Source organism: Triticum urartu, chromosome 7A (assembly GCF_056163025.1).
Source record: "Triticum urartu cultivar PI428250 chromosome 7A, HENAU_Tu73, whole genome shotgun sequence".
Lineage (NCBI taxonomy): Eukaryota > Viridiplantae > Streptophyta > Magnoliopsida > Poales > Poaceae > Triticum > Triticum urartu.
The window spans coordinates 714,666,531-714,683,738 of record NC_141879.1 but is presented as its reverse complement, the minus strand read 5'-3'; the positions used below and the strand labels follow the sequence as shown (position 1 = coordinate 714,683,738).

General features: G+C 45.2%; 1 long non-coding RNA gene across 1 annotated transcript; it reads right to left on the bottom strand.

The window, feature by feature from the left end:
• Positions 1 to 874: 874 nt before the first annotated feature.
• LOC125520673 (uncharacterized) lies at positions 875 to 3,431 on the bottom strand. Its single transcript, XR_007288786.2, has 3 exons — positions 2,845 to 3,431; positions 1,376 to 1,444; positions 875 to 1,201 (listed from the first exon to the last, which is right to left on the bottom strand). It is a non-coding gene; the product is annotated as an uncharacterized LOC125520673 (long non-coding RNA).
• Between the last annotated feature and the right edge of the window lie 13,777 nt (positions 3,432 to 17,208).

Below are 17,208 nucleotides of genomic sequence, written 5' to 3'. Positions count from 1 at the left end.
ACTTATCTGTCTTTCTAGTTTGAACTCACCCGATAATTCGAATTGTACTTTTACCATTCGAATTGCATGGCGTTTCCTTTTGCTTGAACTTTTACGATTTGAATTTCTGTCATTTCTTTTATTCCGAACGGACCACCGAAAAGTATTATGTGTTTTTTTCCAACTCTACAAATTTTTCAACTTTGTTCCGGACTTCTCTCATTCCACGACTTGAACTTTTACCATTTGAATTTCCGTGAGGTTTCTTTTTGTTTGAGCTTTTTCCTAAAACTTATCTGATATGTCATGTTGAACTTACAACTTTTTAAATTGTGAACTTATTGTGTTTTTATAATTACAAATCTAGCAAGTAGTAGGAGATTCACCCAACAAATGGGCTAATTACATGGAGCAGCCACATTAATAGCACTTGACCTTATAGAAGTGAAAGTTTTTGGTTTTAAGTCATATTTGTTTTCTTGTCCGAACTTATGGTACCATCATCATCGAACCTATATGGTTCGTGTAGCTGAACTAAAATAAACTTTTTAACCAAATAAATGTGTTATGTTTTTTCTTTGAGCATATATTCCTCAAGTCAATAGACGAACTGACATCGTTTTATTTTTTGAACTTATATGCTATTAATAATTAAACTTTTTTTATTCTTGCACGCACATCAAGCAGTCATGTATACCTTATTTAAAGAAGTAGCAATCATCTCATCATATACAGAAATTTTTTCACACACATAATACATGTACATTAATAACATATAAACCACATCGACTGCATATTTTCATACATGAATGACATATACAACACACCGACTGCACATTTTCTTGCTATATATTAGAAGCCTCTTCAGATTTAAAGGTTTGTAACGGGCATAATAAATTAACCAAAAACCGAATTACGAAGGTCAAAGTTCTTGAATTACAGACCAAAAAACAAACAAACAAAGGATAAATAGAGGATTGCCAGGGGTCTAAGAGAGATCAATTGCAATACACTTTCACTCCATTTTTCACTCAGTAATAGCATGACTGAATAAGAAGTTCAAAACTGGTGCAGTAGCACTTTCACTCCATTTTCCTTTCAGTATCGTTGGACACGAGCTCCTTGAGAAAGCTTGCGCGGTCAGTAGCACATTGGTCCTGCAATTGTGTCGACGTGGAGAAGGAGCCTCCAAGTCAGCCCACAACTGGGTAACTTCTCTGCACTACAACAAATCAAAAGCAGTAAATGTACACATTTTGGACATACAAGCATAATGGAAATTTGTAGAAATAACATGGTGTATCCTGATACAAACTACTGGTGCTTTTGGAATTTTCGAACAGAGAAAAGAATTGCAGGCGGCTCAAGCGTCAAGAGCAGAAGAGCATGGGCTCACCGGGGAAGGAGGTAGACAGACGACAATGGTTAGCCCAACGCCTGGCTTGCCGACATGCTTCAGTTCGGGCTGGATTCATCAAAGATGTCAAGATTATAAGCACTGTAAGAACAACCAAGATTGAGAGAATACACTAAGCACCATGTCTAATTCTTATGTTAGTGGTTGGTCCAATAAAATTACGAGGTCAATGCTTCCATAGAAGTAACAAGATGCAAGCTTACACTAGTAGAAAAAGGGTCAAATGTGAAGCACATTAGTGCCGGTTTGTATTTGAGCCGGTACTAATGGTACCATTAGTGCCGGGTCGAACGGATTTGCATTAATGCCGGTTCGTGGCACGAACCGGTACTAAAGGGGTGGTGGCAGGCTGGCGTCAGGAAAATTGAAATCGGTACTAAAGGTTCGTGCCACCACCCCTTTAGTACCGGTTCGTGCCATGAACCGGTACTAAAGGTTCAACACGAACTGGCATTAATGCAAATCCGTTCGAACCGGCACTAATGGTACCATTAGTACCGGGCCAAAATCAAATCGGCACTAATGTGCTTCACGTTTGACCCTTTTTCTACTAGTGACTCTAGGTGGCAAAGTAGTAGCGGAACAAAAGAAGGCCACCATCAACAGTGAGTACTACCGCGACACCTAAACTATGTGTTGGCCACACTTGCTTTACATAGTACTACAAGATTTTTTTGAAAAAAAGTACTAAAAGATTTGTGAACACGAGAGCATACAGAAGTTGTACTGAGGGAGTAATTGATAAGAAAAAATCGTATGCTAGAACGTAAACCTGGAAAGGGAAAAATAAGAGCAAGAGATAAATCTTGAAGGCAAGCACTTCATGATGGCGTATACTTAAGTTATTTTATTTATTTTTTGAACTGGTATTTTTCCAACATTGAACTGATGTATTCTTTTGTAGTTGAACTAGTTTTTCTGTCGATGAAGGGAAAAATGACATAAGCAAGCAGAACCATGCTTTTTTAACCTCCTTTAGTGCTTTTTTGGGAGGAACTGAATCCAACAAAACATGTGCAGAACATTTTTCAAAAGCATCTAAGTGCCACAAACCAAAACAACAATGTAAAGCTATGAAAATCCCATCTTATACCTGCGAACCACCATGAGATACAAAACCAGCAGCAATGAAAACCACTGATCTTCATTTGTTTTTGTTGGACACGCACTGATCTTCATTTGTTTTTGTTTATTATGAACTGATGTACTGACTGTATATGTTGATGCATATGAAGTGTGTTTTGATGATACAATACATGTTGAAATGCTAGATTAGATCAAATTTGGAAAATTTCACAACCAGAAAATGTGATTTTTCATAACTTTTTTCTACACAAAGTATGTTCACCGACAACATTTGCATCACAAAGAAATTGAAGCAGTAGTAAACATGAACACAGACAGTGTGTGTGTGTGTGAGAGAGAGAGCACACAAGGGAGAAGATTACCATCCTTGCATCACCGAGTGAAAGCACCTTGGTGGAAGAAAGTTGAAGCCGACAACCATGTACTGCTGCTCGCGATGAACTCGACCTCCCTGATGCCATGGGGTTGGACTGAACACATCTCGACTGTGCATGTAGAGACTACAATTTACACACCCATTGCTCAGATTGCAACACATAGTTACATATTACATTTAGGTGATATCTCTGTACTTACAAAGTTATTAAAGGTGAACTATAGCAAATGTTTATAGTCCAAGTGTCCATATAAAGATTATCTTTTTACTTAAAAAGTTATCCGCAAATTCTCTAGTGGACCTATCATTATTGTCAAAAATAATCAACATGAATGATCTCCACCAGTCACCAATTTACTCAAACCATCCACACTCATATGAGCTTTCCATTCAAGATTTCCTGTCCTATCTTCTTCTAAACAAATTGAGAACTTGAACCACATATTTTTGGAAGCTATACTGAAATGCTAGCACATATACTACTTTACAGTAAGTAGCTTTCAAACAAAACATAATTGTAAGTTGCAAGAATTTGAATAGGAGGCAGTCCAACTCAGCTGCATGCATAAGGTCTTCAGAGCATCAGAACAAGTATAGTCACCCGCAAGCATAAGGTCAACCAGAGTATCAGAATAAGTACAGTCAGCTTCAAACAAATTTTGAGAGATTGAGGAAGTACAGGGGGGATGCCGGACCTGGAACAGGAGCTAACAACCGAACCGAATATAGGGGCGGAGCACGGGGGTGGCCTACACGTGATTCATTGAGCGACCGGAGGTGGAGCTAGAAGTTGGACTGCAAAACCATGGAAAAGCTCGATTCCGTCAAGCACAAACAGGTGAGCGAAGCCGGGAGCGGACGGTCGGTGACGGGACTTGAGCTCAGAGGGCCGCGTGAGGCACGTCATGCTGCAGAAGGTAGGAGGCAGTGGTCGCGGCGCCTCCCTCAGAGATGGTCGACGCGCGAGATTTATGCCATGTCCTGAGCCTCGAGTGCCTCGCGCCGGGCTGGGCCGCTATGCTTCACCGGCAGGAGGTGAGGTGCGGGAGAGGGCGCGAGTGTCACCGAGACTGATAGGAGGAAGCGGGGGCGTGGCTCAGGTAGGTGGCGTGTTTGGGCGCCGGGGACGACAGGATCGAAGGCGCGCTGGGGATTAGGGAAGGAGGTGGCTGAAATCGTGGTGGCGGCGGGGGGAGGTGACGGGAGGCGCGTTGGTCGGGGGAGAGGTGAGCAGAGGTACGACCGCAGGGGGAAGGTGGCCGGAGGCGTGGCTGCCGGGGGAGAGGTGACCAGAGGCACGGCCGCAGGGGGAAGGTGGCCTGAGGCGCAGTCGCAGGGGCAAGGTGGCCGGAGGCGCGGCCGCCGGGGGAAGGTGGTAGATGGCGGCGCGGCGGTCGGAGGAAGGTGGGCACGATGGTACTCGGGGTCAGGGTGGGTTGACCCAATCCAGATTCATTTTTTGTTCGCGTACCGGTGGAGAAAAACGCAGCCCATCCTATGTAGGGCGCTAGGGTAACAGAATATTATTCTGTTACTAGTAACAGAATAGTCCAGCCCTATATAATATATATATATATATATATAGGACAACACTATTCTAATCCCAGAATTAGAATAGTTATTTGGATCACATCCAGCCCTATAAGGGCCCAACAGCTCCCTCCCGAACTTCCTGAACTTGCAGATAAAAAAAAGAAATGCCCCACGCCCACCACTTCCCCTCCCCGATCCAGCGACTCCCCCCACCCACCCGGGGCAAGCGCCACCGCCCTGGCTCCGGCGCGCGGCCATCCCGGCCCCCACGACTGTCCTCCGCCGCCGGCGAGCCCCTACGGATGTCCTCCGCCACGGCCACCACGCACATTCGCCAGTCGCCGCGCTCCAGCCACCTTCTCCCACCAGCGCAGCCTCCCACCATCTTCCACGGCCACCGCGCCTCCCCAGGACCTCCACTCGCTGCCGACGCAGTTCCCCGTCGCCTCCGTCCACTGCCGCCGTCGTGGATCCCCGTCTTCACCGCGGCTCCCCAACACCACCACCCGAGCAACCGGTGCGGTCCAAGATCCCGCGCCAGCGCCGCCCTCCATGGACGCGGATCCGGTAACCAAGGCCGTCCACAGGCGCGGATCCGCCCAGGGCCGGCGAGCCCCACCCTCCCAATCCTCCTATCTGCCTCCCCCTGCAGCGTGCTCTCCTTCCCAGGCGTGCGTCTGGCGTGAACTTCCTGCTACGCCACCGCGACCTTCCCTCCCTTCTGGCGCGGCCTGCCCTTTGGTCCGGCGTCGCCCTCCTACTCCTCCTCCACAGCTCCATCCCCACCCTCCCTCCCCCGAACAACTTCCTCCTGCCTACTCACTCCATCTTCCTCCTTCTCTCTTCTCCCCACTTCCTCCTCTCATCTCGTCTGATGGTCAATTTTTTTTCCAGAAAAATTGATCCTGTTGCTCCCTGTAATGTTCAAAGCTTCGTGATTTCTTTGGGATTTGCTACACTGTAATTTGACTAGAGGTTTGCATATGTTCAGATGAGAGGTTGCACACACAAAAAGGGAAAATTTTGGGTGTAGAAATTGACACTAGTTTTACCCTGACTTGTGTTTCTTATTTTGTTTATGTGAGAAAACAAAATTGTGTTTTAGAAGTTCATTTATATTTCCCCAAAAGTTCATATATTACTACCTGTATGTATTTTGACATTTCACAACATCAACATTAGAATTTTGAAGAAAAAATCGTGTAGAAGTTCATGTACAAAAATTAATGAACCTCCCTATGCCGATGGGACGTGACTAACACCCACAACTCCGTCTGCACTGCTCCTAAGCACCTCCACCAGCGTAATGTGTGTACTAGAGTGTTGTGCATACTACGAATTGGTGTATTGTGTACGTGTATTCTTGTGTGTAATTTTTTTCTTTTCAAAAGCATGTGAAGTTCATGCTTCAAGAAAATTCGAAGTTCAGAGGTATAACATATAGATGAATTTCATCCAAAAAAAAGAATTGCCTAGGCCATTTCACCGAGAACAAAAAATGCATAAAAAGTGTCACACGAAAAATAAAAAAGTCACAATAATATACAATATATTAAGTTCTTAGAAACTAGAGAATTCTTTTTTAGTAACTTTAGTTGTTTTTTAAAAAAGGGACTCTAAGAAGTTCAGATTTAGAAAACTAAGCAGTTCAAGGTGAAAACAACGGGAAGTTCAACTAGTACAGGAAATGCATTTTAGATAGGAATATAAGAATAGAAAATAAAAAGCTTATAAAGTTTGTTGCAAGAAGTTCACGTGCTCCTCATGGTGAAGTTCAAGATCTCTAGTGCGGGACATCCAACCTTTAATTACATGTAAAAAACAGGCGAAAAACGACGTTGTTTTTTCCATTTTTAAAACTACTCTCAAACGACAAAAAGTTGTAACGTCTGTCTATATGAAAAAGATGCTCCTATTCATAAGCTTTCCAACGGTATATTATATGTTACATTCCGATGTACAGTTTAAAAGTTTCATGTATACCAATTAAAACACGTTTTTGTGTAATGAAAAAAATATTTTGAACCGTCACAAGTATGAAAAAATGATAAACGCGGGAAAGGTGCGTGTTTTCAACAGCTTTTCATTGATATATCATTTTCTCAATTCTGATAAGTGGTTGGGGAGTTACGGGTAAAAAATAACACGTGAAAAATAGAGTGAAGTCCAAAAAGAACTGATCCAGAAGTTCAATCTCTTCACGAAGTGCTTTTTCAGAGACTCTGTTATTTCGATGAAGGCAGAACGCATGATCTCAGAAGTTCAGATCGATAACTGCCAAAAGTTCACGTAGTACACGGTGTGCATTTTGTATTAAAAAAGAATGAAAATGAAAAGCCTAAAGTTTTCTTGCTAGAAGTTCAAGTGCTCGGCCAGAGAAAGTTCAAAAATTCTTGTGATAGAGGTGAAAACAACACAGAAGTTCAATTGCTGCAAACGAAAATACGTCACAGAAGTTCAACGTGAAAACAACAGGAAGTTCACCTACTACACTGAATGAATTCAGATGAAAAACTTTCAAAATCGCCGCGAGTATGAAAAAATGATCAACACGGGAAAGTTGCGTGTTTACAGCAGCTTTCCATCGGTATATCACCCGCTCAATTCCCGTGAGTGAGATGGAGAGCTACGAGCAGTGGATGAAGATCTACGAGAAAAAAAATCACGTGAAAAACAGAGTGAAGTTCAGGTACACGCGCCGAGAAGTTCAGGTTCTTCACGCGGTGCATTTTCGAAGAATCTGTTTCGCGATATAGGCAGAATGCATGATCCTGCCGTTTTCGAAATTACTTGAAAATGGTGATATAGGAATCAGAGAAAACCATCAACATGAAAAAGTTTTGCATTTTCCGTAGCTTTTCAGCGGTATACTATTTGCCCCATTCCGATAAAGTTTGTAGAAATTACGGTGAAAATACGTTTTTCACCATTTTCGAAACTGACTTAAAACCGTAAAGAATTGGGAGAAACAATACATACCAAAAAGTTTCGCATCTGTTCAAGCTTTCCAACGCCATATCATTTGCTGCATTCGGATGAACGGTTAAAAAATTAGCTCGAAAATACAAACTCGGTAGGACTTGGACCATTTTCTAAATTACTCTTAAACCATTCAAAATTAGAAAAAAACTTTCAAGATGAAAAAGTAGTGCATTTTCATAAGCTTTCCAACGCCGTATCATATGCCTCCATTGGATTAGCCGTTTAGAAATGACATCGAAAAAACGAACTCAGCTGTTCGGTTTACGAAAATTTACGTTTCTTCAAATTACTCTTTAACTATAGGAAATTAGAGAAAACTTTCAACATGTGGAAGGAGCGGTTTTGCAGCAGCTTTCCAATGCCATATTATATGCCTCATTCCGATAAACGGTTTAGAAATGCGATCGAAAATACGATTCACGTTTTTTGTGCGAAGAAAAAACGGTTTTCAAAACTGCTCTTAAACCACTTATATTTTGTCAAAAATTTAAGTTGGGTCATGATACTGATGTCCATAGCTTTCCAACGGTATATGGCAAGCCCCATTTGAGCAATGTTGGCGGAAGTTCAACCTAGTTCACAGGGAAGTTCAACGTACTACTAGCGGGGCAGGTCAGGTTGTGATCAGAATATTATTCTGATCCCGTGATCAGAATATCATCGAATGTCTCGCACCACCATATTCACACATACACATGCATGTACGTATATATATACAATTTGGTATATACAATTTCTCCTACATGGAGACATTAGTGTGGTAGCGGGTAATGGAAATCTCCTTTAGGATCTATGACTTGGTCGAGCAAAAATCCCGCTATTTCCTCTACAATTGGTCGTATGCGATCCATTGGTAGGAGCTTCTGCGGCACCTCATTGAACTGTTAAGAAGGAGATCAATATGCATGTATTAGTTGTGTGACTAGATACCGATAATGATGTAAAAATTGTGTATAGTGTGTTCTGGCAAACGTACCTATATCTGTCTATCAGATGTGCTCCTTTCGGACGTCATCATGCGAATGTTCTCGCAAACGTAGTATGCACATAAATCATTCCCTGGCTCCTGCTTCATGGCCTGTACGAGAATAGAGTTCAATTAGATAATAATTAATCAAGTCTGATAATTAATATTATTGAAACTATAGAATCAAAGAGATTGCATGGTAGCTAGCTATAGTACTACTTAATTAATTACGGTGGGTCGATACCAATACAGTTTATCTCTGAACGGGCCTGGAACGTCTTCGATGAACTTTTGCCAAGCCCTGCCGGCCCGCCGGAAAGAAAATGAATAAAGGAGTTATTAATTAGTTGATATCAGGACATATATATATATATAATGAGATTGAAATTACCTGTTGACTATCCCCTTCACGATTGAGTACTCTTTAGCTTCTTTAAGCAGTGAGTCCAGTACTTCAACTTTTCCTTCTTTAACTTTAATGTCTACCAAGATCCAGCGGAACCTGCATGCGCACTTTAATGTCTACCAAGATCTAGTGGTATCTAGCTAGTAACAAAAATAGAATTTATAGTACAAGACAGTGTGGACTCACTGGAAGTTGTAAGGAAGTAGTATATCTGCATTGGTATTGAGGCGCTTCAAGAACTCTAGCATGTTATTCTCTACTTCTTGTTTATAATGTTCATATGACCATGTCTCTTCATTAATGGTATTTGGGTCAATGAACCCAATGCCATGGCGTCCAACTTTTCTCATTTCCATGTACCATTGAAGCAATTCATACATTCTCGTTGGGAGGTTCTTGACCTCCTCGGGCTTGACCAAAGGTTCGCCGCGGACATATTTCCGTTTTATTTCCTCCTCTCTAAGCGGAGACATGGGCTCGATCTCGAGGAATTGTCCAACAGTCATATCGAGCATTTCAGCCTGCATTATATGCTCCTCGGTTATTACCAGATTGCCCAGCTGGGGAACGTTAACGGTTTGCCCACATATATATAGGGCGCCGGTACTCTTACGTGTTGTTGGCACAACAAGCAGGGTATCGATTGCGTCGCCTGTTCTCTCAGATGGGGAACGGTTTTCCCGCATTTTTTGCCAGCTGCTTGGCTCGAGCTCGAGCTCGACTCCTTCTGTACTCGTGCTCGATGTGCCTTCCTGATTTGGCGCTCATAGTCTGAGTCAACAGGCTTGGGAGCTGGTGGCTAGCCATACGAATAAAGTGGTCAATCGTTTCCTCAGGCACTTTCTCCCTTGGCGGCGGTGCCGGTTTCGGTCCAAAATGGGCGTCCACTTGGGCCTTCACTATGGCTCTGTTTTGCTCCTCGGTCATGCCGTAAGGCCTCCGAGGAAGAGGAGCGAGGCTTGGACCATATTTATATCGCTTGCCTCCGCCTGTACCTCCTGTACTACCTCGACTCTTAGCGCTACGCACGATAGCTGCGGCAGCCCTCTTCCCCGATTGCTGAGGCGGCGGAGACGGCTGACGTGGCTGAGTTGGAGCAGGAGGAGTTGCCTGACGTTGTACCGGACTTGAAGCAGGAGGAGTGGCCTCACGCGGTGTCGGGCTTGAAGCAGGAGGACTGGCCTGACGCTGTGCCGGACTTGAAGCCGGAGGAGTGGCCTGTTGCTGTGCCGGACTTGGAGGAGGAGTGGCCTCACATCGAGGAGGATTCGGATGACGACGCGGTGTCGGTGGCCTTCGAAAGATGATGCAATCCTTTCTTCATAGGATGATACGATGTATGGCCTCTCCCAGTGTGTGCTCCTCGCACTACTAGGAAAAACCTTATACACAGAATCTTAGCAGCAGCGCGGTTTAAAAACAAACGCTACTGCTAATTAGCAGTAGCGAGCTTGAGGAAACCGCGCTACTAATAACCTGATAGTAGTAGCGTGGGTTTTTACCCCTCGCTACTACTAAGTGATTTCCACCGTGCCTCCCGAGACCAGCCATAGTAGTAGCGTGGGTTATAAACCCACGCTACTACTAAGTCGATAGTAGTAGCGCAGGTTATAAACCCCACGCTACCACCTGCATCTGCTCCCACCCCACCAACCATCCCACGCCATGTCTAAAAAAAAACACTCAACGCCCGATCCAGATCCCCAATCCCGTCTCCGCTCCCACCTCCTCTCCTCCTCTCCCAAGTCCCAACCCGCCATGGAGGGGGAGCCGCCCGCGCAGGGCCCGCCCCCCAGCGCCGCCGCCGCCTACGGCTCAGGGCTGTAGGCGGCCATGGCGATCTCGCGCCTGCGCATCCTCCCCCTCCCCTCCTCCTCGTCGTTCTCCTCCGCGCCCTCGCCTCCCTCCCCACGCAAGCCACCGCAAGAGGCGGCCTCGACCCCTCGCCAGGTTCTGCTCTCTCCCTCCCTCTCTGGATTCCATTTCCTGGGGCCTGTGTGCAACGACGCCATGCTAGACGGACCTCGATCGATCTCGGACGGGTAGCTAGCTTGGTGGGACGCGGATCCGTTAGTTGGCTCGATTTTGTGGATTTGGGTGGGGGATGCTGCCGTTATTCACGAGCCAGCTAGTGCGGCCATGCCTGGGGCTCAATTCGTTTCGGTAGAACCTGTACGGATTGGGAATGGCGTTAGTTTTGAGGAGCAGGAGCACCTTGGATGCATGATGAGTGCCTTATATTTCATGGGCGGTGGCTTCGAGGGACGCCATGGCGCCCAGCTGCTGCCGTGGCTCTCCTTCCTCCGCAAGGCCGCGGAGCGCCGGGGCGTCCAGCTCGCCGTCCAAACCTGAATTTTCCATGGACCATGTTAAATTAAAGCTGTCAACTCAAGAAAAAAAATTTGGGTCCCGGTGATTTATAAGGAAGTCAATTAAAATATTTTTCATTGACCATTTGTAGTAGTATAGATTTCTTAAAGGATTAAACAAAAATCTCCTATGTCTAGAACTAGAAGATATCTTAGAAAATTAGGATACAGAGCTAGAAGGATGCACAACTTTAGGAAAGAACGATTATTATATTTTTAAGGTTGTAAAGGTTGTATGTTGTGTTGGCTAAGACTAAAGATTGTAAATTCATCATCGTACCAATGTCGTTCTCTTTGCAGATGATTCTAGAAACTATATTATGCTAGGAGTGCCTTACTGCAGCAACTAGCAGCAAGGCCAGCCACTGGTTAAACTGGAAAGTTGTACTGACTTTCAGCAAGATCATGCGATGATCTTAGTATGCTTCTGTTTCCAAGTAAGAAATAAAGTTTGTCAAAGTATGGATGTGGGCTAAAATGGAACCCGGTGGACAGATATTTCCCTAGAAAATCCGTTGAATATGTGAATCTAGAAGTACTGCTGATTGTAGAGATTGATTCTTTGAATTTGTGAATCTAGCGGACAGATTGCCTTTCTGCCCGCTTGCTCGCCAGCGGCAGTGTTGCACACCGAGGTACGCGCCTCCCCCGTTGTCGTTCCTCTTCCGTTCGGGAACTCGCTGGTCGATGCGCATGCACGGGGCCAATGTTTGAAGCGTAGTACAACTGTCCAGTTCAGCGATGGTGGCGAGCCGGTTAAATTTGCAAATCTAAGTTTGTTTGTGCTTAAAATTCCTGCCTGTTGAGGGTGTAGCTTTCGGACGATTAGTTACCATGGGCTGCACCATTGTCGAGGAAATCGTTAACTGGTAGCTGCTCGGTCGGCTGGTGAGTAGGGGATTAATAGGCTAATCGGCAAGTTAATCGGCCATTTAATCAATTAATCAGATGATTTATCGGGTAATCGGCTACTCGGGGACCCTATGAGTAGGGATTAATCGGCAAGTTAACTGGTTAATCGGATGAATTCTTGAACAGGGGGCTGCACTACGATATGTGAATTACTAATGCTGACGAAACGGCGAGTGATTGATTCTACTGATGCATCTCTTTATGGCAGAAAAGCTCAACACTCTCAAGGACCAGCGCAGGGGACTGGAGGCAGGTCCGGTAGAAGCTCTGTCCAGTAAGCATTTCTTCACCCTTGGGCAACTTTGCACAAATGGACTGTGTATTAAACTCCAAGTGCTTCTTTTTGTTATGGATGGTCCGGTCTATGAACCATGTGATCAATGTTTGATTTCATATTGCTCTATCGTTGTCCTTTGCTGCATTTAACGGACTTGTAAACTATCTCTGCAACACAGAATTTGACCATGGAGATGACTAACATGGCTTCTCTGTCTTATGCTCTATTTGTCAGTGAAAAATCTTGCACATTGACCGACATAATTAAGAGGGACTAGAATGGTGAAGGACCTCTGTTGTATCAGCTAACAGTAACACATCAGCAGTACCTAATGATGTATGGTTCCAACCCTCAAGCCCACGATGGAACTGGTTACTTGAATGTGAATGGCCAACTCCATGCCGGCTATCTTTTAATCTTACTGTGCTTTTGCATTATCTTCTTCAGTGAGAAGTTGTTATATTTGAAAGGGAACAGGGCAACGTGTTGCACTCTTGCTTTTGTTAGAGCACTATATTTTATTGTTAACCATGCTATGGTCCAAACTCCTTTTTATTCTGCTCATATGATATTGCTCATCTTTTGTTTTCTGTCCTGATGCCTCCTGTATTTAGAGTAGAAATATTCTTAATTTAGTGTTTCTTGAACATGGCCAGGGCAATGGATAAAATCTACTCTGGAGAGTTGACAGAGGGAGCACATGCTAAGTTGACTTTTTCCTATAGATTTGCTTATCATGAAGATGCTTGCAAGGATGTAGAGGGAGCCGATCATTTGGAGAGATGCCACTGTTTGGCGTTTTTATGCATTTTGGTTTGCTTGTAACTGTGTTTGCACTAGCTGGCAAGAAGTGTAGGTGTTTTAATTGAAGGCTTGAAAACCATGACAATTCTGTATGCTCTTACAGGATGTGCTCTAATGCCGCTGGTTTATTATAAATCTTGGATTAGTAATGATGTGTAATGCAGCTGGTTTATTGCAAATATGTGTTTGTTTTAGTTGCTGGAATTGTATGCATAGAATGGAATTGGTGGCTTTTATTTTTTTAATTCCTAATTAGTTAGTAGTAGCGTGGGAAAAACCAAACGCGCTACTACTACTTCGTTAGTAGCAACGTGGGTTTGAAACCGGGCTACTACTAACTTTTTAGTAGTAGCGTGGGGAAAAACCTGCTGCGCTACTACTATTTCATTACTAGTAGCGTGGGTTTGCACCTGCGCTACTACTAAAATGTTAGTAGTAGCGTGGGTTTACCCGCGCTACTACTAACTATTAGCTGTAGCGCGATACTAGTAGCGCGGGTACCCGCGCTGCTAGTAGCCTTTTTCCTAGTAGTGTCGTGCTGTCCAGGAATGTCAAGCTCTAGCCCCGAATATTGGTCCACCACCTCATCAACCACGACACGAGCATAGCCGGCTGGAATCGGGTTGCAATGGAAGGTTGCTTCAGGGGGATTTGTATAAGCAACGGCGTCCGCCACCTTCATGGATATGTTCTTCATTTTAAAGTGTAGCTCACAGTTGGTGTTCTCCATGATGTCATCCACAGGGTATCTATCCAGCAGTGGGTCCCCTGGGGCGGAACCAACGCTGCTTCTCGGCATAGATGGGATGGTGCTATCCAATGCTGGATCATCCAGTAGCTGCTGCCGCTACTGAGACCCCCTTTCCTGACTAAGTGAGTCAATCTGCTGCTGCTGCCGCTGGAATTTGACTGCCAAGTCCGCGTGCACTGATTCTAGGCCTTGAAGGCGTTCATAGTCCTGGTTCCTCTGCTCCTCCTCCATCTTCGTCTTCTTCTCCTCCTCCATCTTCCTTCTTGCATGGGTCCTGTAGTCGACGTTCCACTCCGAAAAGCCCTCATACCAGGGAATAACGCCCTTGCCTCGTGTTCTTCCCGGGTGTTCAGGATTTCCCAGGGCGCGCGTAAGCTCGTCGTTCTCTCTGTTGGGCGTGAACACCCCCGTTCGAGCATCTTCTATTGCTTGAAGTAACTTCTCTTCGGCTCCTTTTAGACTAGCCTTCTTGGAAACCAGGCTTGTCTTCGGGTCCAACGCTCCCCCATGCGCATAGAACCAAGTTCTGCACCTGGGGGGCCAGCTCCTAGTAACTGGAGTGACCCCTGCATCCGGCATATCTTGCTCAGACTTATCCCACTTAGGCATTGCCACCGCGTAGCCACCTGGCCCCAACCTATGAACTGCGTCTTTTTTGCGGCATTGGCCTTGTTTTTTCTCGACCGTTCCTTAGATAATTCTGATTCCATTAATTTCACGAAAGCGGTCCAGTGTTCTCTTTGCTTCTCCAGTGTTCCCTTGAATTCTGGAGTCTTCCTTTCTGCAACGACGTAGTTGGCCCATACAGTTTTCTTGTGGGTGTTGAATGCAACTGCCATCTTCCTAAGACCAGCGTCCTTGACTTTCTGCACATCTGCATCAATGAAATGATCTGGTAGCATGAAATGTTCCATCAGAGATTCCCAAAGCATTTTTTGCTTTGTCGTCCACCCAAGTAACATCCGGACGTTTATTTTTTTGGCTCTTTCCATTCTTGAATGGAGATCGGGAGTTGGTCCTTCACAAGAATTCCGCACTGACGAGTCCACTTGTTCGCAATGTTCTTAGGCATAAGGGGTTTGCCATTAGCTTTGATGGAGTCGATGTTGTACTTTACACCTTCCTTCAACTTTTTACCCGGGCCTCGCTTTGTCCTGCTGTCCGTAGAAGCAGATTTGCTCGATCCGGAGGGCTAAAAGAAGATAGATCGATTCGTTAATATATCTTCAAATAAAAAAAAGATGTGATGATCACCAGATGCCTGCTTATATAAATGTATACCTCGCCGGTAGTATTTGTTATTTCAAGATCAACATTGTCCGCGTCATCATAATCATAATCATAATCATAGTTCATGACTTCATCAGCTCGGTCGTGGAGATCGAATATCTTATCATCACCCTCCCCGGTATTGTTCAGATATTGGGAGCCGTCATCTGCTTCATTCAGATCATCTGGCCTGCGAGGGCTGCGTATGATCTCGAACAGGGTCTCTTCTCCCTCTCTGCCGGTATTGTCCGTCATAGCTTTTATTTAACTAATCCAGAAGAAATATAAAACAATTTAGTATTCAAATTACAATGCATGGGTGCAATCAATAAGGAAAAACTGAATCATATAGTACATATATAATATGCATCGTGTCGAATAATATATAATCTCGAATACATCGTCTCGAATAATATATAATCTCGAATACATCATCTCTAATAATATATATAATCTCGAATACATCGTCTCAAATATTATATATCGAATACATCACTAGCTAGGCAGCTAATAAAGATCGAATACTACAAAAGAATCTAGGCCACTCGCGGTTCCTAACGTGCGGGCGGTGGACGCCTAAAGAGAAGGAACCATCACATGATCATATCTCCGATCATCTGCCCAAACAACCCGCCAGGTATGGAAGAACCTTACGTCCATAGCAGTCATGTAGCGACGGACGTGCTCGTCCTCCTCCCTGACACGGCGACGCACCACCTCCGGCGGGTCCGGCTCCCTCTGCACTGAATGTGGCCCACGCGAACGCCACCAAAGGAGATCAGGGTCGAGGACGGGACCCGGGGCCGGCTTCCTCACCAAGCGGCACGCCCCTGAAGGTAGCACCTCCCAGTGCCAGCCTGGCGGAGCCCAGTCCCAGACATGGGTCTTCTGAAGCAGGACGTCGTCACGAACGGGTCGACGGCGAGGATGCGGGCCGGGCATCGTCGAGAAAAAATACTATACGCCGCAAAAGTAACATTTTTTAATTGATTGGATTGTGACTTATATGCAAATTCTAAATTTCTATAACTAAAATTATAAGAAACTAAAAACTAACATTTCTAACATTTCTATAACAATTTGAAATTAATCTAATTCATCTAGCTAAAACTAACATTTCTAAAATTTCTAACATTCTGTAACATTTCTATATACTGTTTGACATTAATCTAATATATATATATAATTAATTAATTCATCTAAAACATTTGTATAAAAAACAGAAAAAACTAAAAACAGAATCATGTGTCTATGTGTGTGCGTGCGTGTGTGTGTGTGCGCGCGCGCGCGTGCGCGTGTGCACCTACGGCGCCGGCGGCGCGGCGGCTTCGATTGGAGGGAGGAGAGGGGCCGGGGAGAGGGGCTCACAGCGCGGGCGACGGCCACGGCGACGGCGAGGCGACGGGACGTACGGCGAGGCGACGGGATGACGAGGCAGAGGGGACGGGGGCGGCGGCGACGAGGACGGCGACGGGGGCGGCGGCGACGGCGACGGACGACAACGGGGGCGGTGACGAGGGACGGCGGCGACGGGGCAGAGGAGAGAAGAAGCAGAGGGAGAACGAACTGACGAATTTATTTGAAGTGTTTTCTTATATAGAACCCACCTTTAGTACCGGTTGGAGCCACCAACCGGTACTAAAGGTCTGTCTTGGCCAGGCGAAGCGGCGGGAACCGTACCCCCCTTTAGTACCGGGTGGTGGCTCCAACCGGTACTAAAGGGGGGCCTTTAGTACCGGTTGGAGCCACCACCCGGTACTAAAGGGGGTGCGCTGGCAGGCGAGGGGCGCAAAGTTTAGTCCCACCTCGCCGGGCGAAGGGCAGCCGCATTGTTTTATAAACCCAGCCGCGGCTGCTCCCTCGAACTCCTCTATATAGCAGGCTTCTGGGCCTAACTATGACGCGCTGCCCTGTGAGCCTGCTGGGCCTTCTGGGTCTGAATTTGCACACCCGAGGTCTGGCAGGCCCACTGGGCAGCGCCCTAACAATTTTTTATATAGTTTTTCTTTTCTGCATTATTTATTTTCTTCTATTTATTTCTGAGTAATTTTTTTATATAGTTTTTTTTCTTTTCTGCTTT